Raw genomic sequence first — 23,584 nt, forward strand, 5'->3', positions numbered from 1 at the left:
CGGTCCTGGTAGAATCTGTGGGTCTCAGATTAACTTCTGACGTGAAGAACATTTACTCCTGTTGACTGATCAGCTGTTTGTCTCCAACAGAAGAATCACTTTTATTCTACAAGGCTTTTTTTGTATCTTGCAAACGATTTCTGTTGGGTTGAACTTAAAGCTCCAACAGTTCGAGTCCAGACGGGTCAGAACATGTTTCATGACGTCTCTTCTCCATAACTGAAGTGACACAAAGCACAGACTGGATGTGGACTAGAGGAGAAAACATGAACGTGGCAGCAATAAAAGGAGCAGATGTTGCAGATGTGCAGCTCATTATGTTGCATTTTCTCCACTGTATTTACATAATTACTGTTAATGTGTTTAAAACCTGTGAAACACTTTAATACAACCATAACTTCTCCACAGATCAGCTGACATGTTTTTTACAGACTCACTAAAACAACAACAGGCTGACTGTCTGCAAGAATCCATTAAAGCTGATATATTTCATCAGACCGGCTGCAAACAGAAACACACAATCTTTCATAATCAACCAATCAAATCCTGCAGGAGCTCATCTCAACACGCCGCGCGCCAGATTACTGCAAATCAAGATCCAGCTCACACACACACACACACACACAGAGTCCATCACCGAGCCTCAAACACACACGGGAATATTTACCCATATATATGCACACACACATTAAACACACACACACACACGCGCGCTGATCCACCAGCTGAGTAAAGCTTTATTGATCCTCTCCTCCCACACAGAGCGTTTCTTCGGCAGCTCGTACTATCATCACACACAGAATATGAGCGATGGAGCGCGGCGCCCGACCGAACGCCCACGATGACGCAGTCCGACACGTGCCGATGGGAGGAAGAGGAGGAGGAAGAGGAGGAAGAGGAGGAGGAAGAGGAAGAGGAGGAGGAGGAGGACACAGAGGGAGGTTTAGGATGCAGGAGAGGAGGAGATCAAACACTGAGTGGAGCGTAGAAACACCTGCAGCTCCATTCACACCTGATTCATGTCTGCAGCCTTTTCATTTACATCTCACCTGCTGCGGTCGGTGATTTTACATCCATCCGAACCTCAAATGTGGGTCATGTTCTGCTTCACCTCACTGATAATTACAACCACGACGACCTCCAGATATTTTAAATGAACTGTCATTTAAATCCGTCCAGAGGAAACGTCCTCGTCCTTCAAAGTGTCTCAAACTCAGAGCGAAATCTGACGTCTGTATCTCGAGTCAAGCTAAAACCAGAACTTCAGGGTTCTGATCCAGTAAGTTCACCTCATTCAAAAGCTCTTTGACATTTGTAGCCACTGTAATAACTTAAAAATCTACCTGAGAACAGAGGCCTTCTCTACAGTACCGTAACAGTGATGAACAGCGTCGTGTCGTCGGCGTCTGGCTTCACTTTCACACCCAAAAACCTCTGAGTCGACGGAGAGACCCGGCAGAAAGTGATCCGGTTATCAGAACCTCTCAATAAAACTCACAGAGGTAAAACTCTGCAGCAGGTTTCAACTCTCTGCAGGCTGATTTACATAAAAACTTCAAGAGAATCAATCAAAAGAACTGAACGGACTCAACGCTGTCGTGGACACCTCGTTAAGAACAGGAATACTTCCAACCCAGAACAGGTAATCACACAGACTGGAGGGTGATGTGGGACTGCCAGAATCAGAACACACAAACGGATCGAGTTCTGGCAGACGACCAACAAACATCCTCCATCACCGCAGCATCCACCTGAATCTCTACGTTCTGGACTTTGCGGTTGTGTTTCTGTGCTTTGTGTCTCAGAGGAGCTTGTGAGGCCCGGCGTGGCTTTCTACTGGCGGTCCAAACACCTGCAGCTCATTGGACCTGATCAGAACCTGCCCTCATACCTACACCTTCCTGTCTCCACCACTGCTCAGTGGAGAAAGAAACAAACAGTGCTGCATTCAAAGTGTCACGTAAAATAAGAAACTCCAGCATTCACCGACACACAGAGCGCTGACAGGGACTTCTCTTTACACTACATTCATTTCAAATCACACCGTATTGAACCCGGCCTGGTTCTGATGGGTCTGAGCCCGGCATGGATGCAGTAAACAGTCTTCTTCAGACACACGGTACATCTTAAGTTAAGAACCAACTTTCTGGCCCGGTACGACCCGGAACACGAGGCTGCTTCATGAGCGCTGTGTTCTCTGATCGGCACTGCATCGCTCGCCGTCCCACAAAGCTTTAAACGCCAATTAACACTGATAATTAATAGAGCTGAACGTGCAATTACCTGGACTCAGCTCAGGTTTCTGTGCCAGGCAACAACTTCAGTCAGAATAACCGACAAAATAAAAGCACCGTCAAAATGAACGAGGCCGAGCTCCAAACACTCGAGTGCATTTACAGGAAAAAAAGGTGGAAACTCAAATAAAAACACTCCGACTTCAGAAGATGAGTCAGTCTGAACACTGTGTGCTGCAGCGCGGCTCTATTGTGCTCTAAGTGTTTGGTATTTTTCATCAACTGCGTCAATCTTCAACCAACTGCAGGAGGAACAAGGCAGGAGAGACAGAAGGAGGAGGAGGAGGAGGAGGAGAGACTGAAGTACTCACAGAATGAAGATGACGACACCAGCAGCCGATATCAACAGAGTCCCTGGGATGATGGAAGCCAGTTTAATCTCAGCGGGGTCCAGGACAGACGGGCGGACGGACGGCGGCGCAGATATACGATCCACAAGGACGACAGAGCCGGAAAAAACAAAAGCTCCGGGGAGAAATTCAAAAAAGAGGAAGTGAAGCTTCGGGGAGTGTGAAGTCTCTGCTCGGTCCTCTCCAGATTCAGTCCCTCGCTGCGTCTCTTTCTTGGTCTATCAGTCTGTTTTATCTCACTGAGGCTGCAGAGGAACTTCTAGATCAGGACGTGTCCACATCTGGAGGGAGGGAGTTAAAACAGGAAGTCTGAGTGTGTTTGACCTGGACGGGGGATGATGAGGGGGGAGTCAGAGGAAACACCAGTAAATGTTTGTTGTCGATAAACAGGAAGGTAAAAGATGAACGTCTGAGGCCGAAGCTCTCCGTTTTTCCACGTCGGAGCCTCTTTTTTTTTTCTCCTCCTGACAAAGACGAATCTGGTTTGCGGACGAGATGAAGAAAACACAGGACGGGCGCAGAAACAAACTCAATTACAGACGGATGGAGATAATGGTGTGTATCGGTGGCACCTGCTCGGCCTCCTCTCTCTCTTCCTGTCTGCTTTTTCCACCTGACTGCCAAGATTAAGGCATATAATCAAATTCTCTTAATTGGCCTCGATCGTGGCGACCGGCCAAGAGTCTCTCTCTCTCTGTACTTTCCTCCCTCGCTCGCCCGGCACAGTGCGGGGAATGACAATGAGTCCTGGGCGGCTGCAGCGCCTGTCAGTCAAGACTCGGGGCTCCTGCAGTCGACTCTCCCTGCTGACTCACAACCAGTTGTTATCTCAGCCGTCGGCTGCCGCCCTGATCTCGCCATGTCCTCCCCGCCGCCCCGCCCACTGCTCCTCCCTCCTATCGATCACCCTGAATGATTGACGGGATACTTTTTAGCCCCGCCTCCCTCTTCTTTCTTTCCGCCGATCTTCTCCTCTTTGTGTTTGTATCTAATCTCTCCTGCTCTTCCCGTGTCTAATCCCCATCTAGATCTGCTGTTGCTAATTGGTTTCAGGTGTCTCTGGCGGCGGCGGGAAGGAGGGAGAGAGGGGGAGGGAGGTGAGGGATGGAGGGGAAGATTTCACGCCGCCGTCGCCATTAATTAAAAAGATGATTACTCAGAATACAAAGATTAAAGACGAAAATAGGAAGCGCCGGGGCCGATAATAACCTGGTAGCACTTTATAACTCCTCGCTCAGCTCACACAGTGTGTGTGTTTTCTTTCTGTTTCGCGTGTGTGAGTGTGTGTGTGTGTGTGTGTGTGTGTGTGTGTGGTCGTACATCCAGCAGCTCTCAGCTTGTTAAAAATGGCCGCGCTCAGAGGAAAAGTTTGTTGTGCAGGTCGTTGCGGCTACATGGCAGCAGGTCACCTCCTGCCAGCGCACATCCTGCCTCGCCTCCAACAAATCGTCTGTCTGCAGCTCGTCGGCTCAAATTACATCCACCGTGTCGCGGCTGCAGGTCCAGAAACCCGAACAGGAAAACTCCAAACTCCCACAATCCTCTGTGGCTCAAAACAGTCCAGGAAAAAACACCCAGAATCCTTTTCTGCTCCTCTTTGCTGTCCTCAGCGCAGCAGCTGGGGTCGTCCTTGAACGGATGCTGTTGCCATGACACCTCTGAGGAGGATGTGCCGAGCGGTCCGGAGGGCGAGCGGCGGGCTCACACCTGTGGCATTCTGGGAGATGATGGATGCTGAAGCCACGCTGAGGCGGATCGGACGAGTTCTGCAACGACAAGGAAACAGACGACAGAGTGAGATCAGGCTGGAGTCAGGAACAGGAAACAAACAGTGAGATGTGAATGAATCAACTCGTCTCTTTCTGACAACGTGACGGTGAAACTTTTTACTTCAGTCTCTCGTTCAAACATCAGCTGGATGATGTTCGAGCGGCTGGAAAAGTCAGAAGGAGCTGTTAGTCTGAACTTCAGCCCGTCGTCGGCTCACAGCGCTCGGCTGTTATCAGCGAGGTTGTTTCTCTCACGTCTTCTCTTTCGGATGAGTGGCAGCGAATATATTTTCTTCTCACATTAATTCAGTTTAACAGCTGCTTGCGATGCTGTTTTTTTTGTTGTTTTTTTTATTGCGTTAGCAGAAACAAAACATTTGGGAGGTAGCGGCTTCTCACTTGACCTGATTTGTCTCTTTCTGTATTCATTACGAGTCACTCCGGATGAAAGCTCCACTGAAAACCATGCTAAATGTTGCTTTTCCACGCAAGTGAGGAGATTAAAGAGCGATAAATAATAATAAAAGAGGAAGACAAACAGAAGCAAGTGAAGCAGATAACTCCGTTACACAGTCGAATTAAAGATAAACAACAGAGAGGATTATGGTAATTTATAATTTCTTCAAGACAAAAAGAAAACAAGAAAACTCAAATCGGGTTTGACAAGCGTAGACATGACTGTGGTCGATAAAAGCATCAGAGTGACAAGAGGAAGAACAAACCGACCCAAACACGACTACAAGACACAAATAGTCTCAGAGGAGGAGGAGGAGGAGGAGGAGGAACGAGTGTCTGTGGAAAAGAGCAAAAATAAAAGTGGGAGAGAAAACACATGTTCATGATGTCGAAGCAGGAAAATAACTGGAGAAGAGACGCGAGTGGGAGGAAAACTCTCACAATCAGTTTCCTCTGATTCATGGAGCCGAGTCGACGTGAAATATTGGACCCACTGGTTCCAACTGGCGCCGGCTCCCGAGAGGACGGACCGGCTTACGACTCCACGGCGTTTAAACAGAGAATTCATTCTGTTGGAGTTTAGTTCTCAGTGTCCAGATCTAATTTTGGAAAACTTTTAATGAAGAGATCTTTTATCCACAAACCAACAAAACTCTTCTAATGTGCAATATGTAAGAATTTAAGTTTATAACATCCAGAAATTACAGACACAGTGTGAAGAGGAAACAGATAAAGCTACAAAACCTCTTTCTCTCACCCAGCAGTGCTGCACTAACGGTGTAAACACTCTGGCTAGCTGCACAGCTAACTGCGCTAACAGGCTTAACACAGCTACACTCATAAACAGAATGTGGTTAGCAGCAGTTAGCTACTACAGATTGTTCTTATCTACATATTGCATCTTCAGTCAAATCCAGAAGCGTCTGCTCGATAGTCTTTATTCAAAAAGCGGCTATTTTCATGATGTCGTGCTCACACCTACCTACCTCTAACCTACGTAACGTTAGCATGCAGCCACTTCCTGGCTAACACTGCTGTTCGACTGTCTGTCACCTCCAGGCTTAAAAACATTTATCAGAGATGATTGTTGGCAGTTTAGAAGAGATTCACACCTTTCATCGCACCGTGCAACACTTTTCAAAGTGCTGATGTTAGCTAGGACCAGAAGAATGCTAATGTTAGCTGCTATTTTTATTTTAAAGGTTGCACTTCCAGCTTTTTCTGATTTTGAGGGGTGAAAAATTATATTTAGGCCTTTATTCTGGGTGTAACACACACACACACGCACACACCTTCGTTGCTGTGAGGTCCAGATGGGAGGGGTGAACTATTTCATGTTCCAGCTAACTTCACAGCTAACTGGTAAAACATCCACACTCACCACTTCCTGTCTCTTCAACAGGGGGCGGAGCCAACAGAGTGAGCCACGCCCCTCACCTGCTGAAGAGCTCCAGGATCGAACCATTCAGAGGAGGGACGGGGGAGTAGAGATGCAAAACAACCCTGATTTATGTGATTAGATTGTGTTAAGGATTGACTGATATAATGTGTATTAATGTAAATAATCATTCTCTGTATTTAAAGGTTGTGTGGTTGTTGGTTTTGTGTAAATATTCTCATGATTGTGTTCCTGCCTGAGTGGTCGGCTCCACCTGATGACCTGCAGTCTGTGAGACAACTGAAAGCCACCGTCGGTCCATCAGACACACAGTTTTGGTTCTGAAGACTTTCCAGTTGGACTTGGAGCTGGGATCAGACTACAGGATCATCAGAGATGATTTAAACCTGCCTTATAGTGACTGTTTAATCTTACTCTGTATCACAATTAACAAATCAGAAAACAGATGTTCCAGTTTTCCGTCCACATGTTGGAGACATCTTCACCCTCCTGCTTATCCAACAAGTAACTCTGAACACGAGTGTCCAACTCTGCAGGATTATCTAAAACAAGAGACACAGAACATCGTTTGACTTCCTTCCATTACTGCTCTCAGTACTGTAAGATAAATGCACGTAAATCATGCATAAGATAAAACATGTTGTGAATACGAGTGTGTTCTCTGCGTGCAGAGAGACTCACACCAGAGGAAGTGAAGAAGGAAGAACGACAGCAGAAACGTGCCGTCGTCTGTCTGAGATGACTGTGATTACGGCGACTTCACACCAAACTCTCCTCTGAAATGTGACGGCGTCTAACAGGAAGCGATCGTGTCGGCTGCGTCTCCGTCACACTGAGCTCACGTTGCATAATTCCACCTGTAGCGCTGCGAGTGCTCAGCTACAGCAAATAAGTAGAAAACATCGAGCTGAGTGCTGCTTTTCAGGATTCAGCCTGCAGACGTGTTTCCATTCCACAAAGAGAGAAACACTTCTCAACCCTCTTTTTTAATATTTTCTGAGCGGGATGGAAGACTGTGGCTGAGTAACTCTGCAGATGTGAGCAGAAAGTCACCTTGGACTTTCTCATTGATGTTCATGTTTGTATTCAGATTCAGCTCTTGTTCAGACGAACACACCAAATTAGCCACAGATATTCCCGACACCGTGCAGCTGAAGTCATTTTTGCTCTTTTGGCTCCCTCGTCTCAAAGTCAGAGAGTTTAAAAGCCTGAAATAAAATCTGTGGTAAACGCAAGATAATATTATATTCGACTGTACAACAAAGAATACGTCGGTAAAGACCTCACGTTTGATTTTTAAGCTGTCTAGCTGAGACTACAGAGGTTGTCGGGGACATTAAACATCATCACAGTGAACTCAGAGACTCATCTGCTCATTAGTCGTCTTTACAGTCACGTTCAGGCTACACAAGTAATTGGACACTTCATCAGAGAACAGCGGATGATGTGCTAAAACAACAAGCCAGAAACCCAGCAGGAGGACAGGACCAGGATCAGACGCAGAGACGTGGGAGGGAAACAGACAAAGACAGGAAGTGGAGAGTAAAACATGAGCAAACTTTCAACTTAAAACAGGAAATCACAAAACTCAATCTCAGGATGAAATCAAAGTCAAACGCACCACCATCATTTGGATTCATCCGTCACGGCAGCTCTGTTTGCCTCCACACATTTAACTTTGGATATTTCTTGTGCACAGATAAACATTTCACCTTCAGTGACGGTGAATAAACACAACAAACCCTCGAAATCCAGGATCCCAGTGAGCGATCTCACTCTGGTTCTGACTGCCGGAAGGACTGGAGGACCGTCTGACTGACTGACATCACTTCCTGCAGGCCGAACCGCGACATCGCATCCAGTTTGCTGTGACACGGCAGCATTAAACAGTAAATGTCAGAGTGTCCTCTACACATCGCCTGCTGCAAACAATGTAAATGCAAATAGCAGCAGTCTGAACTCGACGTGAACTCAAGAACTTGATTAGAATAAAGTTTTTATGTTTCCTTTGTGACTTTGCGGTCGTCAGAGGAGCTGCTGCTGCTGCTGCTGCATTATGTTTATGTGATGTAACATACGGGCTGCCAAACGTAACAAGCAGCTCTCTGCAGTGTTTCAGCCCAAGGTCATCTGTCAACGACGTCCGGGGTACCGTAACACTTTTCAATAACACGCCTCAGTTACATAACGTCGTCTGAGGCTGGCGGGCTCACAGCGCCGCCTGGACGAGGACGACGACTCGGCGGTCGAGCAGCAGACAGTCAGCGAATCACAGCCGACCGTTTCAATAACACCGCGGGGACGTGCACCATATGTCATCGGTCCTGCAGATCCAAATCACTGCCGTCCTCCAGAGACTCCATGTGTGTAAAGTCAGGCCCACTTCTGAGTCTTCTGACCTCATAATCTGTTTCTCTCAGAAATGCATCACATCAGTAACCACAGACTGACTTCTGCTTCACGGGACGTTAACAAATCACTAGTGTTCACTTCTCTGCTGTGCGTTGTATGTAAATCACATTTAAGACGTAATATCATTCATGGTTTACTTGCTTTAATGTTCAAAATGTTATTTCTCCTCATACTGTTCCCTTATTTCACCCTCTGTCTGAAACCCCCTCCGAAAAGGACACAGCCTGCTCTGATTGGTCGGTTCACACAGGCCTGAGCCAGTTAGCTTAGCTTCACTTCTACTCTGAACATCACAATGAGAAGTTCTTCTAAACCAAACACTTCCTCACACGTTGGCACGCCAACTGCTGGGTGCTCATCAGAGTTTGATGATGCAACACATTAAACTTTATCGTCCCGGTGGGGAAGTTTGTCTTGGACTCGAACGTTGTGCACAAGCTATTTCTGCTCCGTAGAGGAGACAATAGCAATACACAAAAACAAAGCAGCACATGTGACAAAAACAACATATCACACACATGTAACCAGTGAGAGGAGAACCGTAAGATCATGAACACTCCCTGCAGCCCCCAACAAATCCTCAAGGAGTTCTGTATCATCAACCAGAGGACAAGAGATACGATGCTGGACCTTCAACACTCTGTTCAGTAGTGACGTAGACAAGTTATGATAGTAAAGGCAGAGCAACAAACGAAGCATTCCAGGAGCCTCAGGAGCAGTGTCTTCTGGGAATAAAACTCCCTCTGACTGCACAAAAAACCCAGAGCACACTGAAGTGAAGGAAGCAGAACAAAAACCTTAATATGGCCTCCTGTGTGATGGCCAGAATTCAAGAATAGATTCAACCATTGAGTCTATTCTTTAATACAGAACAGTATGCAGGCAAAAAAAGGATACAAAGGCAGAAACTCAAACAAACAAAATGAATCAGGAAGTGTAAACTACGGTCCAGTGTTGAGTTCATGTGTTAAACTTCCTTCTACGCTGTCAAAATGTCGACTTCAGTGCTCAAACTGTGCAGATCCACTGACAGTTCTGGTGTTGGTGCTCACACCCAACGAAAACACAGAACTCACAGAATTTAATCAATTAATGATTCCAATAACGAGGTTACATCCCTTAAACAAATCCCCTAAAATGTTGAGGAAAAAAGAGCAAAGCAGTTCTGCTTCATGTAAATCTTCTTTGAATGACAAGTAAAAAAGAAAACAACCACTTGGGGCCACAGCTGGTCGTGAAGACGCAAACAAAACACAACACAACCACAATCACTGCCGACAGTCGACGTACCTGCCATAAATCCACCTGATCATCCAGTTAATCAGACTGTAAACCCCTCGAACTGGCAGAAATTCAGCCAGGGCGACTAATTTGGGATTAAAATGGGCTGTAATCTCTACAGAGTCAAGAAATAAAGCAACATGGCAGCAGCAGCACAACAAAAAGAAGCCCGAGCATTATGTGCTTTGTGACTAAGCTGCATTAAAAGCTTATTTTTTAGGTTTTTATGTGCTCTTACTTCACATCAAAATGTACATTCATGTGTACAAACAAGCTAAAATGCTGCAAGCAAACAGCTCCAGTTAAACTCTCAAATCTTCAGTCACTTCAGTGCGTCGGCAGCTGGAGTCTCTCTGCAGCTCAGCTTCAAGTGGCAGGTGTTTAAAATTAGTGCTTTAAAGCCGCCGCCGCTGACCTGCGTCGTAGATGACTGCACGGAGTGAATAGCTAATGCAGCTGTGTGGTCGCACTGCTCAGAGCTACTTGAGCCAGAGGGGCTCAAATAGCTGTTAAGAGTCCACTTTACTCTCCAAAAGTCACAGGTGTGCAGGGTGACTGACCCGGAGGGTGGAAGCACTTCGAGCTTAATGTTAGTTTTGTTAAAACACTCCTCTGCAGGAGTGTTTTGACGCGCTCATTAGAGCGCCGGTGATGAAAGGTGGATTGTACTTTTTTTCACACATATTCTTATAATGTTACAGCTGAACAGTCGGGCTTTTAGAAGCACTCTGCTTTAAATGTGATTGTAATAAAAGAAAAGGCGGAGTGTTCTGACATATGCTGTGTGTGTTATGTGAAATTAAAAGTTTCCAGCAGTAAGAAAATGTCACATATTGTAGTTACAGAGTCTTCATGTTGATGACGGTTCTCAGTCAAAGTCAACTGGACTTGTGTCAGTTTCTTGAAGATGTTTCAGCTCTCGTCCAAGAGGCTTCTTCAGTTCTGACTAACTGGAGGGGAGTCGCAGGCTTTTAAACCCTGTGTAGGAGTGTCCTGACATAGTGTGGGAGTGTCCTCACGGAGTGTAGGACTGTCCTTACATAGTGTAGGAGTGTCTTTACAAAATGTAGGAGTGTCCTTACATAGTGTGGGAGTGTCCTGACATAGTGTATGAGCGTCCTTACATAGTGTAGGAGTGACCTTACAGAATGTAGGAGTGTCCTTACAGTGAATGAGAATGTCCTTACAGAGTGTAGGAATGTCCTTACATAGTGCGGGAGTGTCCTTACAGAGTGTGGGAGTGTCCTTGCAGAGTGTCAGAGTGTCCTTACAGGGTGTAGGAGTGTCCTTACAGAGTGTGGGACTGTCCTTGCAGAGTGTCAGAGTGTCCTTACAGGGTGTAGGAGTGTCCTTATAGAGTGTGGGACTGTCATTACAGAGTGTGGGACTGTCCTTACAGAGTGTCAGAGTGTCCTTACAGGGTGTGGGAGTGTCCTTACATAATGTAGGAGTGTCCTTACAGAGTGTGGGAGTGTCCTTACAGACTGTAGGACTGTCCTTACAGACCGTAGGACTGTCCTTACAGACTGTAGGAGTGTCCTTACAGAGTGTGGGAGTGTCCTTACAGACTGTAGGACTGTCCTTACAGACCGTAGGACTGTCCTTACAGACCGTAGGAGTGTCCTTACAGAGTGTGGGAATGTCCTTACAGAGTGTGGGAGTGTCCTTACAGAGTGTGGGAATGTCCTTACAGAGTGTATCTCAAAGCCGGGTCGGCCATTTGAAACGACCATCAACGCAGACCTGCAGTTTCACCTCCAGACAGCTTAATAAACATTCACACCTGGGCTCACCTGGGCTCACCTGGGCCTAACACTGATGCTAATGGACAGTGTTTACCAGATGTTGAACTTCTGATATTATCATCTCCATCTTGTTGCTGCTGTTTACATTCACCTTGACGCCCTGGTTTTCTAGGTATTTATTTCTCAGGGTCATATTTTATTTCGCTGGAAGCCATTTTGTCCTCTTTCTGTTATTGTCTGTTATGTCTTCAGACGTGTTTCTGCTCCACATGGAGCTCAGCGTGAAATATTTCTGTTCAGCAGCATGAACTTCCGCTGTGAACGAGTAAAAAGACATTTGTGCTCAAGGAATCTTTTCCTTAATATAAAATTAATCACTCCCTCTGAGTCTATTTGGCCTCGACAGAATAGAGCAGATTAACAGACAGGCTGGAGGCTATTGATCAGAATCATAAATGTGCAGGTTGTTACAGGATGAATGAGGAGAAATTATTGTTCAAACGCTAAAAAAAGGAGGCGAACGTGCCCACAGAAGTCCGACATGTGAAGATTTCATGTCACAATTATGTTTCTGCTGAACGGACAGAATCTCCTGTTTGCACTTTGTGCAGATTTACATCAGCAAACATTTACCTCGTGTTGTGTCCTATTTAAACTGGGGCTGTTTGTTCGTCCTGCTCTGTTTGGCTCTGATCATCTGAGACATGAACCATCTGTGACTGGAAACCTTTACTGTGAAATGTCCCGACCAAATGACTTCCCCCGTGAGTGTCATTTGTTACACTTAGTCAACCGCAGTGAATTTGAGTTTTAATCTCATTTTGTCTCTTCTTGGCGCCCACACGGACATTTTAGGATCCACTTTACAGGCGATAGTTTTATATACTCTAAACTGTAGTGAGATATGAAGACAGCAGTGCGTCGTGGACACAGCTGGTTCTGGTTCTGTCCACAGTTAACAACCTCTTCACTTTCCAGTCACCAGAACGACCGAGCTTCCGCCAAATTAAAACACTAGCTTCTGAAACTCGTTCTGTGAGGTGGAGTGGGGTTATAAAGCCCTAAATCTGCATCGCTATCAGCCGACAGTCCAGATTCCTCCGTCATCAACAAACACGACGTTGAGAGAACAAACACGGGTCGATTTGATTCGACGGAAACAACAACAGAAGCCATATGTTTCTGTTCCTTCTTCTTCTGCTTTTAAAACCAGAAGTGTAACGTCTAATACGACACCATCAGCGTTTAAATGGGTTCTGTGTTAACGTCACTTTCACGGTGCTTTTCCTCCCGACACTAGACGTGGAATTTCTCCAGAAAATGAAGCCTGGCTGCAGTCAGTCCGGCAGCCTGGCAGCATTTCTGTCTGCTCTCACGTTTCCACTAAAGACCAAATGAATCAATACACTTGTGTGTTTTGTCCTGCGGTGTTTGTAGTTGTTTAACTGAGGAAAACAGAAAGTGTTCAGTTGTCTTTGTGACTGCAGAACAAAAAATCTAATCACCACTTAGAAACGCTACTGGCGGCTGTAACTCGGATCAGATAGGGGTGGGTCGTCTCGTCATCAGAAGGTTCGAATCCCGTTTGAATCTTCTGTTTTTTGTTGTTTCGTGGCCACGACCACCGACACGAGCTTTCTATCATTCTATCAAATTATTAAAACGCAAAATGTGTGAGTTATTTCATCAGAGCCTGTTGTTTGAATCTCAGCTGACACTTTTGTTTTCCGTCACCTATTTCCGGTGTTTTTCAATGACTGATGTTCCAGCTGTGTTAAAAGTGATTCTCTGTCACTTTAGTAGAAATGATTTGACTTTGTACATTTATTACTCTTTAGTAGTTCCATTTCATTCACACAGTTTAACTGAAAGGAGACAGCCTCCCATTAAAAGCCACCATTTTATCTCCCTCTGCGCCGCCAATCACGTCTCCGTGAGTCGGTTAAAGGCCGCCCGCGTTCACTTTAATTACGATATAAAAGCGCGAGGCGCGACATGTCTCCCTCTCCTCGCCTGACATAAAGCGTGACGGCTCATTCTCGCCGTATCAGTCGTGTGAATGGCTTTTCGAACGGCGCTGATCGAGTTTCTAACTGATGTCGCCCGGCGTGTAGGACATGATGGATGCTGGTCCCGGTGCTGAGGGGTGAGGGGTGATATATGGCTGCTGGCATCACGCAGGTTAATAAACCCAAGACGCACGGAGACAAAAGAGACGCAGGAAATGCTGCTGACAGATCTGAGCTGCTGATATCTTCTGACGCCGTCTGCGGAGGATTTACAGCTCCATCAGTCAACAACATCTTAACTTAAACTTCTCTTTAAATCTGTTCCTGCTGTTTTATCACCTCCCTGTCTGTTAGCGCTCAGTCGAGGACACGCCGCTCGTCGTCCTCCACTCTGTTTGTCTCCTTGACTCGGGTCATCAGAACATCTTCACAAAGTGTGAGTCTGCAGTGTGTGTGTGTGTGTGTCCTCCCGACGGAAATGGACACATCTATTGTTCTGACTAATTAATGACGTTACCTGATGGAAACTGATAAATAATCATTTCCACTGAGACTGTCCTGAGTACGCAGCCACGTGGAGTCTCTTTGTAGGGCTTTGTGTGTTTTGGTGGCCATTTTGTGTCTTTGTGGCTCTTCTGTATCATCATTGTGTGATCATTCTCATGATAATCGTGTTGTATCACAGTATCTTATCTTTCCCCGAGTGTAATTTGAATGCTTTTGGAAGAGATTGGCAGGAGACGAGTGTTGAGCAGCGTCCAAAGTGATCTGACATGAAACACTTCCTGTTTTCTGTGAACGCAGCGCCAAAGCTTTTCGTCTGTTTCTGTTTTTCCTCTATTTTCCGTCTTCCAGCGTGTCGACACAGAGCCCAGCGTAGCTCTGCTGTCCAACATTTTTACAAACGACACGTCTACAGTTACTTCACGATGACACAAACACCTCCTTCATTAATGTTCCCACAGGATCACAGAGAGCTTCGCAGCCGGTGCGTTGCCCTTTAAATGTGCGACACCTGAAAGGGCGGCAATCAATCTGAAGGGAAATTAATTTTTTAAAGGCCAAAAGTCTTTTAATCAATATGAAACATAACCGACAACACAGCAGTATTTACATTTTGTCTCAGATCTCAGCAGGAAGTAAACCTTTCTGTTAAATGACCCAGAAAATAATTGATCGCTTTAATAATTAATCTTGATCTATATGAGAATGCGAACGATGAATAATCAATCATCTCTCATAAATACTGTGCAGCTGCTGTTTGTGTTGCAGTGCAGGTGAGTGGAAACACTCCCAGGTGACGAGAGTTGAACCAACACGCTCCTGTTTATGCATTAACTGCAGCACACACACTCAAAAATGTTTAATATCACACACACGTGCCTATAGATGTGTAGGCTGCACACACACACACACACACACACACACACCTGCAGCCTCTCGTGCATAACAAACGTCGTCTCCATCTACGTGGCGCTGTCACCTGCAGTGACAGCAGCAGGCTAACGCTCTCTGGGATCCAGCACGCATACATTAACACTGGAAACACTCTCGCTCCGGCTGCAGTGTGATTATCCCTCCACCCACCGCTCTCACATCCCATCGCACTGATTCTAATAACAATCGTCTCGTTCTCACGCGGCGAGAGGACGCGTCGAGGCGCTCTCACCGTTACACTTTGAAAGCAATCAAAGGTCAGAACGGCGCCGGTTTTAAGTCGAGCGCGTGTCGATCGCTCAGCGGTGCCTAAACGCGCAGAGCGAGCAGTTTTCTTCCCCCCGTCGGCCTGGAGATGCCGTTCAGCTCGGTGGTTTCAGATCCCCGTGGTTTTCTTTAAGTAAGTGCCTGTAAACATCTGCTGTCTAACGCTGAGCTGTTCTGTTCTACCGTGATGTTCAACAGCAACAAAAGGCCTGAGAGGATGTTTGAAAGACGCCGTCGGCAGCACTTAAGTCAACATAATACACATAATCACAGTGAAGAACGTCCTCGAGGGACGCAGCTCATACAGACTGCAGAGGCACGTCAGGTGGAGACGAACTCAAGGTAGCACGTATATAATACCAATACCAGCAGAGAAGTTATAGTTCATATTCCAGAGACGTCTTCTCTGAAATGTTGAGCACCAGCGACAAGTTCTGCTTTATGTTTTATGTGAAGTAAATGTTGATTGCACATCGTTAAACCAGTTTATGGTGAATTACAGATCATCATTATAGATTATCATTCGTACTTGTGTGAGAAATCTCCATCATGAACCTCGAATGTCCAGGAAACACTGAGATACGAGATCAGGCGATGACACCAGGAGGAACGTCCGGGTTAGAAAATACACCAACAGAGTGTTTTATGGAAACAGGGTGAGACTCCTCGAGATGTCCACGAGTATAAAACCAGAAGTGAAACGTCTATAACGACACCATCAGCGTTGTGCTTTTCCGCCCGACATTTTTCCAGAAAATGCTGCCTGGCTGCAGTCAGTCCGGCAGCCTGGCAGCATGTCTGTCTGCTCTCACGTCTCCACTAAAGACCACATGAATCAATACACTGGTGTGTTTTGTCCTGCGGTGTTTGTAGTTGTTTAACTGAGGAAAACAGAAAGTGTTCAGTTGTCTTTGTGACTGCAGAACAAAAAATCTAATCACCACTTAGAAACGCTATTGGCGGCTGTAACTCAGGAAGAGCAGGTGATGAGCAGCTGGCAGCCTCCAACATCAGCTTATATGTGTGTGTGTGTGTGTGTGTGTGTGTGTGTGTGTGTGTTTCCAAATCATGGATAAAAAACACACATTTTACCCGAGATGGCCGACTGAGGCTACATGCATGACCTGCTAGCAGCCAGCGAGGTGTTATTCTCCACTAAACTCTGAACTCTGACTCAGGGAGGTAATTCAGACTAAAACCATGAATCCTGCAGGAAACAAACAACAAGACGTTTCAGAGTCGGAGTCAACAAACAGCAGCTCACTCTGCAACAAGTGCTGCGATGCTAACAGCTAGCCAGCAGACCCAAAGCCCGGTCCTTCACAGCAAACAGACTCTGAGTGACGATTGTTCTGTTTAAACACATGTGAGACATTTTCAGCTTCAGCGTTCTGATTCAAGGACAGAAACGAGTCAAGCTCTGCCTCCGAACCAAACATGAAATCAACAGCCGGCACGTGATTGGCCACAAAGCTTCATCTGCAACATGTGATGTGACACATTCCCACTGAGCAGAAACAACAGGTGGTCCGCTGGGACGAGGCCTCGCTCTCTATCTTTAGTCCTCGTTCCCCCAAAAGCGGCGAGCGAGCGAGCGTCTGAAGGGAAACACGAGCTGATGAAAGCGTGGTTAACAATCAGGCTGCTGTTTCCAACCACCAAACAATTAATACACATTTCAGCTGCAAATTGGACCACATGGGACGTTTTAGGATGTGAGCACTTTTCATCCGATGAATAATTTATCATGTGAGTGAATCAACTTCCCGCCTGGTTTCTGTACGCGCGCGCGTGTGTGTGTGTGTGTGTGTGTGAACAGCGGCGATCAGGATCAGGTTGTTCACCGATGCTCAGCTGTTAACACCAAGCTAACTGTAGCATGACTGGCGTTTATCAGGCCGCTGCAAACAGGCGGCTGTGTGTGTGTGTGTGCGTGTGTGTGTGTGTCTGTGTGTGTGAGTGTGCATGTGTGTGTGTGTGTGCATGTGTGTGTGTGTCTGAATGCGTCCGTGGCCTTTTATTCAGTGTTTCTATCGGCGGTTAAAAGTGTCCGCGGGGATGATGATGGTATGGAGAGGATGTCAGCGGATGTGGAGGCGGTGTGTGTGTGTGTGTGTGTGTGTGTGTGTGTGTGTGTGTGTGTGTGTGTGTGTGTTGGAGGGGGGCGATGAGGCAGCAGAGTGATGGATGAAGAGAGGGATGGAGGGATTAACGGGGTTCAACCCCCGACTGTCGATATCATGTCAAGCCCGACGCCTCTCAGCTTCAGGCGCTGGAGTCTTGATGACTTCCAGTTTACAGCGCATGAATGTGTGTGTGTGTGTGTGTGTGTGTGTGTGTGTGTGTGTGTGCATTTTCCTGCTTTGCCTGGCTGCCTGGCTGATGGTGCAAATGAGTGATGGTTGCAGAAAAGAAGGGCGAAGGGAGGAACAAGAAGACGAGAAAATATGGAGAAGAGAAAGAAGCGAAGAAGGTGAGCGATGGATGGAAAAGGAGGCGCGAAACGCCTGATGGATGGTCGGCCGAAAACGACGGTAGATGAGGAGGTGCGAAGGGAAGAGAAGCGGGAGAGAGAGATTGATGGATGGAGGGAAGATGAAGGAATAACGAGCGCGGTCACGGAGAGGAAGAGGGGAAGCGCAAAATTAGGTGGAAGGAGAAGAAACGACAGAAGAAGAAGATAAAAAGCAGCAGAGGAGCGCAGGAAAAGAGCAAACCCCCCTCCCACTGTGTGTCCTCCAACACACACACACACACACACACACACACACACACACACACACACACACACTCTCTACATCACACACTCACACTCACCCATCTGCTTCTCCTCCCGTTGGGCGACCCAGCAAACGGCAGCTGTGGTGCCGGCACAGTGACAGCAGAGCCGGCTGAAGACTGACGGGAGGACAGAGGAGGAGGAGAGAGGAGGAGAGAGGAGGAGGAGAGAGAGAGGAGAGAGGAGGAGAGAGGAGGAGAGAGAGGAGCAGAGCAGAGCGATAGTCCCTCGACTGACCGAGCAAGACGTCTGCACCGGAGGAGAGAGAGAGAGAGGGAGCAGGAGAGGAGGTGCAACAGACAAAACAGCAGCAGAACAACTCCTCGTGACGACCAGAATCCAGGTTTTACTCCAAATCCACCTGAGAGACGACTCACACACACACACACACACACACACACTGTCGCAATGACACCGCCGGGCCGACGGTGCGAGAGGAGGAATGAACACACAGACTCCAACACCTCCTCCTCCTCCTCCTTCTTCTTCTGTTTACCTCCTGCTGCTGTTCGTCCTCTTTCTCCACCTGGTCAGCGACACACAGACTAAAGAGGAAACGCTCGTCGTCTTCTTCTTCTTCTGTTACATTCCTGGTAGGATCCTGTGTGCTGCTGTGGAGTCTCTCCTCTCTCTGCGTCCTTCAGTGTCGGACTGACTGCTGCTGCTGTTTCACAGCGCAGAGGCTGGACTGCATTCAGCTCTCTCTCTCTCTCCCTCCCTCTCTCTCTCTCTCTCTCTCCCTCCCCCCTCCTTCCTCTCTCTCTCTCTCTCCTCTCTCTCCTCTCTCTCTCCTCCCCCCTCCTTCCTCTCTCTCTCTCTCTCTCTCTCCTCTCTCTCCCCTCCCCCCTCCTTCCTCTCTCTCTCTCTCCTCTCTCCTCTCTCTCTCTCTCTCTCCTCCCTCCCCCTCCCCCCTCCTTCCTCTCTCTCTCTCTCTCTCTCTCCCTCCCCCCTCCTTCCTCTCTCTCCTCTCTCTCCTCTCGCCCCTCTCTCTCCTCTGATGAGCGTATCTCCATCCCTCCTTCAGCCTCTCTCTGTCTCTCCTTCAGTCATTCTCGGATCCCGTCCACCTGTTTTCCTTTTCTTTTCTTTTTTTTTTTTTTTTAGTTTTAATGCTTAAACAAGTCAGAGCTCGCAGCTCGCAGCAGCAGCATCACGTCACCTGACAACCATCAATTATCACCTGCAGCACACACGCCTCGCATGTCATCCAGGCAGAAGACGTGGTCGGGTTAGACGAGCCGGTCCAGAAGACACGCCGCTGAAATCGCTGCTTTTCCAGAGAGTTGACACCCGTCGAGGGGAGGCAGTTATATACTCCACAAAGATCGATGATCCTGATTCTATCAATCGATATTTCATCTGATCACCACAACATTTTCCACAAATGACCAGTCATCGTAGTTTCGCTGAAGTCAACATTCACACCTCTTGTTTTTTTTTTTTTATGAGCAATCAAATCTCCAATAAAGAAATAGTTCCTGCGCACATACGTCGACTTCTCGGTCACAAAGACGAAACCTACAAAGTGTTTGCGTTGATTTGAATCCATCGTCGTAGTTTCACCAACAGTCCTGTAAAGACGCAGACGTGCGACCAAACGTTCCGTCACATTCTCTGATGTTCTGCACGAAGCGTCGCGCTGGAACACAAACGAAAAACATCGACTGACAAACGCTTTCAACGCAAAACACAACCGAAGAACGTCAGAACCCTCAACAGACGAGAGAAATCCACACGACGGAGGCTGCTGCGACCAGATCTGGAGAATCAAGGTGAGTCTGATTAAATAAACAGGTGGAGTTAAATCACGAAGGTTTGTAGAACGTCATCGCATAAAGAAGCCTGAACTCAGAAACACTCTCCTGCACCGCGTACGGAACATTTACGCTGATGAGAGTTCATCTTTTAGTTTTGTGATATTTTATTGTCATTTGTGCAGATAAAACCAACACACCTGTGTGTGTGTGTGTGTGTGTGTGTGTGTGTGTGTGCAGACCTGAAGTGTACATTCACTCTACAGAAACAAAAAGAACGTATCTGTAATACAAACAGCAGAAATCTACTCTGCGCTCGCAGCAAAGAGAAAAACTGACTCCGGTTTTTCCCCAGAGACGTGAAGACACACACACACACAGACACACACACACACAGACACACACACACACACACACACACACACCTCTACATCCATCCAATAAACACACAGTCCACAGTGAGCGCTGTGAAGGTAAACAGTCCACTGCTGACACTGGAGCAGCTTCAGGGAGAAACCACTTACCAAGGAGTCAATGTGTGTGTGTGTGTGTGTGTGTGTGTGTGTGTCTCTCTCTTTGTGTGTGTGTGTGTGTGTGTGTGTGTGAACATGTATGAGTCACTGCATAAAATCTCCATCTTAATTCATTCTCTCTTTTTCTGAGAACCCAAATCTTGTTTTCTTACAGCTGATTCTTCGACACGTCGCAGCTCGACTGAAAACTCGACGTCCAGTTTTAGTTGTTTTGGCTGCAGAAGGAATCAAACGTCACGTCACGTCACGTCACGTCACGTCACGTCACGTCACATCACGTCACGTCGCGTCGCGTCGCGTCACGTCACGTCACGTCACGTCATGTCACGTTACGTCACGTCACGATGTTCTCTGCAGTAATCTGGACGAGGACATCAGATTAGGAAAGAATATAATCTCACCGTTGATGTAATATTGATGGAGCTCGCAGCCTTTAACAAACACTGTTTCCCACAGAAACGCCTCAGAGCGCCACAGGAACACACTCCAGTCCACGAGTCCCAAAAGTATCTCAGATATTTAGATTTTATTAACATATAACTCAGATCTTTCTCTAATCCCGACCAACGATTGTAGGATTCTGCAATAAGAACATCAGCAGAGACAGAATAACTGAGCTCACGATCCTCCTCGACCACGCTGACCTCTCCTCCGTCAGCCTTTTCTTCCTCGCCTCACCTCTTTCTCTCCCTGCCGTGTTCCTCCTCCCTCCGTCTCTAAACAGAGGACTCCCTGAGGAGGAGTCGCCCCGCCCCCACCACACACACACACACACACACCACACACACACACCAGACACACCAGACACACCACACACACACACACACACACACACCACACACACACACACACACACCACACACACACACACACCAGACAGAAACACACACACACACACACCAGACAGAAACACACACACACACACACCAGTATGAGATCTGCATCCTGGTGCGTGAGCGGCATCACAGAGGATACGATTCACGATAACGATATTATCGCGATACAGCGATTCTGCCAAAATCAATACATCATGAAATCCGTCTAACTGAAGTAAACAGAACACCCCTGAAAATGCAAAGTGCAGGAGTTGTTTGTTTTAATGGAAAATATCGATATTTAGCGCCAGCGTATCGATTATCGTACCTAAAGATAAAAGTATCGTGATATATTTCCGTATCGATATTTTGTCTGACGTCTGTCACGTGTAGTTTTGGTTGTAAGCTGGTTTAAGAGTCGCAGCGGCGGCGGCGTTGTGAAGCCACACAGAGCGTCTGCAGTGACACGCTGCTGCAGATGAAGACGAACGACTGTTTCTGCACATTATTGACAAACAGAATCACGTTTGGATGTTTTTGCTGAGCGCTGAGAGCGTGAGATGAATTATAATCCAGCCGCTCCGCCTTCATCGCTCCTCTCCCGCTTCTTCCTCTCGCCGTGGATGAACTGAACACGACAGCAGCGTGTCTTTATTTATTATTCAAGGATGTTTAAAATGACACATAATTCCAGGAAGTGAAACAAATGGCCGTGCTCGACGGTAAAACGGCTCGGAATAAAGAATGACTATAATTAAGTGTTCGAGTGATCAACTCCCTGTAATGATTTTCCTCCCGTGATGGACTTCAGGCACTTTGCAAACGAGCTCGACCGTGACTGCTGCTGGCAAATCTGCCGCCGCAGCAGCCAGAAACTTTCCCCTCCGACTGTTTGTACAGCAGTTTAGAAACCCGAGCGGCGGAGTGAGGGATGACGGACGGTGGAGAGAAAGAAGAGGAGGTGAATCTGATGGGAGGCGACGGGAGAGCTGGAAGAAAGGAGAACGGCAAATGAATGGGAACAAATTGAGTGGGGCCGTTTTAGCGTGGGATCAATAGCAGTGAGGATGATGAGGCGTGACGAGGGGACAAAGCCGGCGGCAGGACGCAGGACAGATCAGCGCTGATTAGTGGAAGCTCGTTTGTCCCGGAGATGACGGTGAATGTGATCGTACGAGCAGAGATCCTCATCAGGACGCAGCGTCTGCTCAGACTGTTACTGTCACTGGTTGGATCTTTAGCATGAAACCAAATCACCAGTGGAGACGTTAGCTCGTTTCTTTATGTTGGTCAGTCTGATTTTCCTGTTTGTCTCTGTGTTGATGCTCTGTGGTTCTGTTTCAGCACACAAACCAGTTGGTTAGGGTTAGAAAAACATCACTGTTCGGATTAAAACACTGGAAATGTCTCCAGGTGTCCTGAAACTCAAACTGTGGCCTCTTTAACTCCTGATGATCGTCAGCTATACGCACAAAATGTGTCGATCCACGAGACTTCCACCAACTGTGATGAGACTCAGGGACTCATTGTTGATGGAGGATGCCAGAGCGACAAATCAGATGTGAGCGACGTGACGTGCTCAGAGCGAGTTAGCCGTTAGCAGCCGTTAGCAGCCGTTAGCAGCTGTTAGCAGCCGTTAGCAGCCGTTAGCAGCCGAGTCCTGAGCCGAGTGTTTGGGCACGTTAGCGAACATCTTCGGGGTCGAAGAGGATCCAGACGGAGTAAACGACATCAGAGGACGAGCGGTAACGAAGGCTGACTGCTGCACTTGAACGCACCGCGGAGACTACAAACAGCTTCACACCACGTACACGGTTAATATGAAAATAATCATCGCTGCACCTGTAAATAAAACATCGCTGGTTTTGCTCGACACATTCAGACACATTCTCCGTCTGTCACAAGTCATTTCACAGTGACGCCGTCGTGAGAAGCAACATGTCGCTCAGTTCTGCCGATCATCAGACTCCCACTGAGCTCGTGTTGGATTCAGCACACGGCGTCTGGATACTGATGATACTGTGTGTGTGTGATTGACGTTTAAAAACTGGTGTCATGTGATTCAGTGTGTGGTGTGTTTGATGCTTAATGCGACCGTCACACTTTTTTATTTTCATTTGTGTGTGAATTCAGTCTTCGCCCACACGGTCCCGTCCGTCTCTTCAGGTCTGTCAATGTCCTGATTCTGCCCGTGACAGGATTAAAGTTCTGGATACCAGGACACGTTTAGATCGAGATATAAGGAGGCAGTGAGACAGAAGTGAGCGATGATCCGCCGGCGGCC

At 47.2% G+C, this 23,584-nt stretch overlaps 1 long non-coding RNA gene across 1 annotated transcript in view; it reads right to left on the minus strand.

The window, feature by feature from the left end:
- The window catches only part of LOC115577701 (uncharacterized), a 107,478-nt gene extending 88,559 nt beyond the window's left edge, over positions 1-18,919 (minus strand). Inside the window, exons 1-2 of the long non-coding RNA XR_003983248.1 lie at positions 18,695-18,919; positions 2,606-4,410 (exon numbers count right to left, since the gene is read on the minus strand). This is a non-coding gene — a long non-coding RNA (uncharacterized LOC115577701). The remainder of the gene's footprint in view (positions 1-2,605; positions 4,411-18,694) is intronic.
- Positions 18,920-23,584: the final 4,665 nt, after the last annotated feature.

The sequence above is a fragment of the Sparus aurata genome, unplaced genomic scaffold (assembly GCF_900880675.1).
Source record: "Sparus aurata unplaced genomic scaffold, fSpaAur1.1, whole genome shotgun sequence".
Lineage (NCBI taxonomy): Eukaryota > Metazoa > Chordata > Actinopteri > Spariformes > Sparidae > Sparus > Sparus aurata.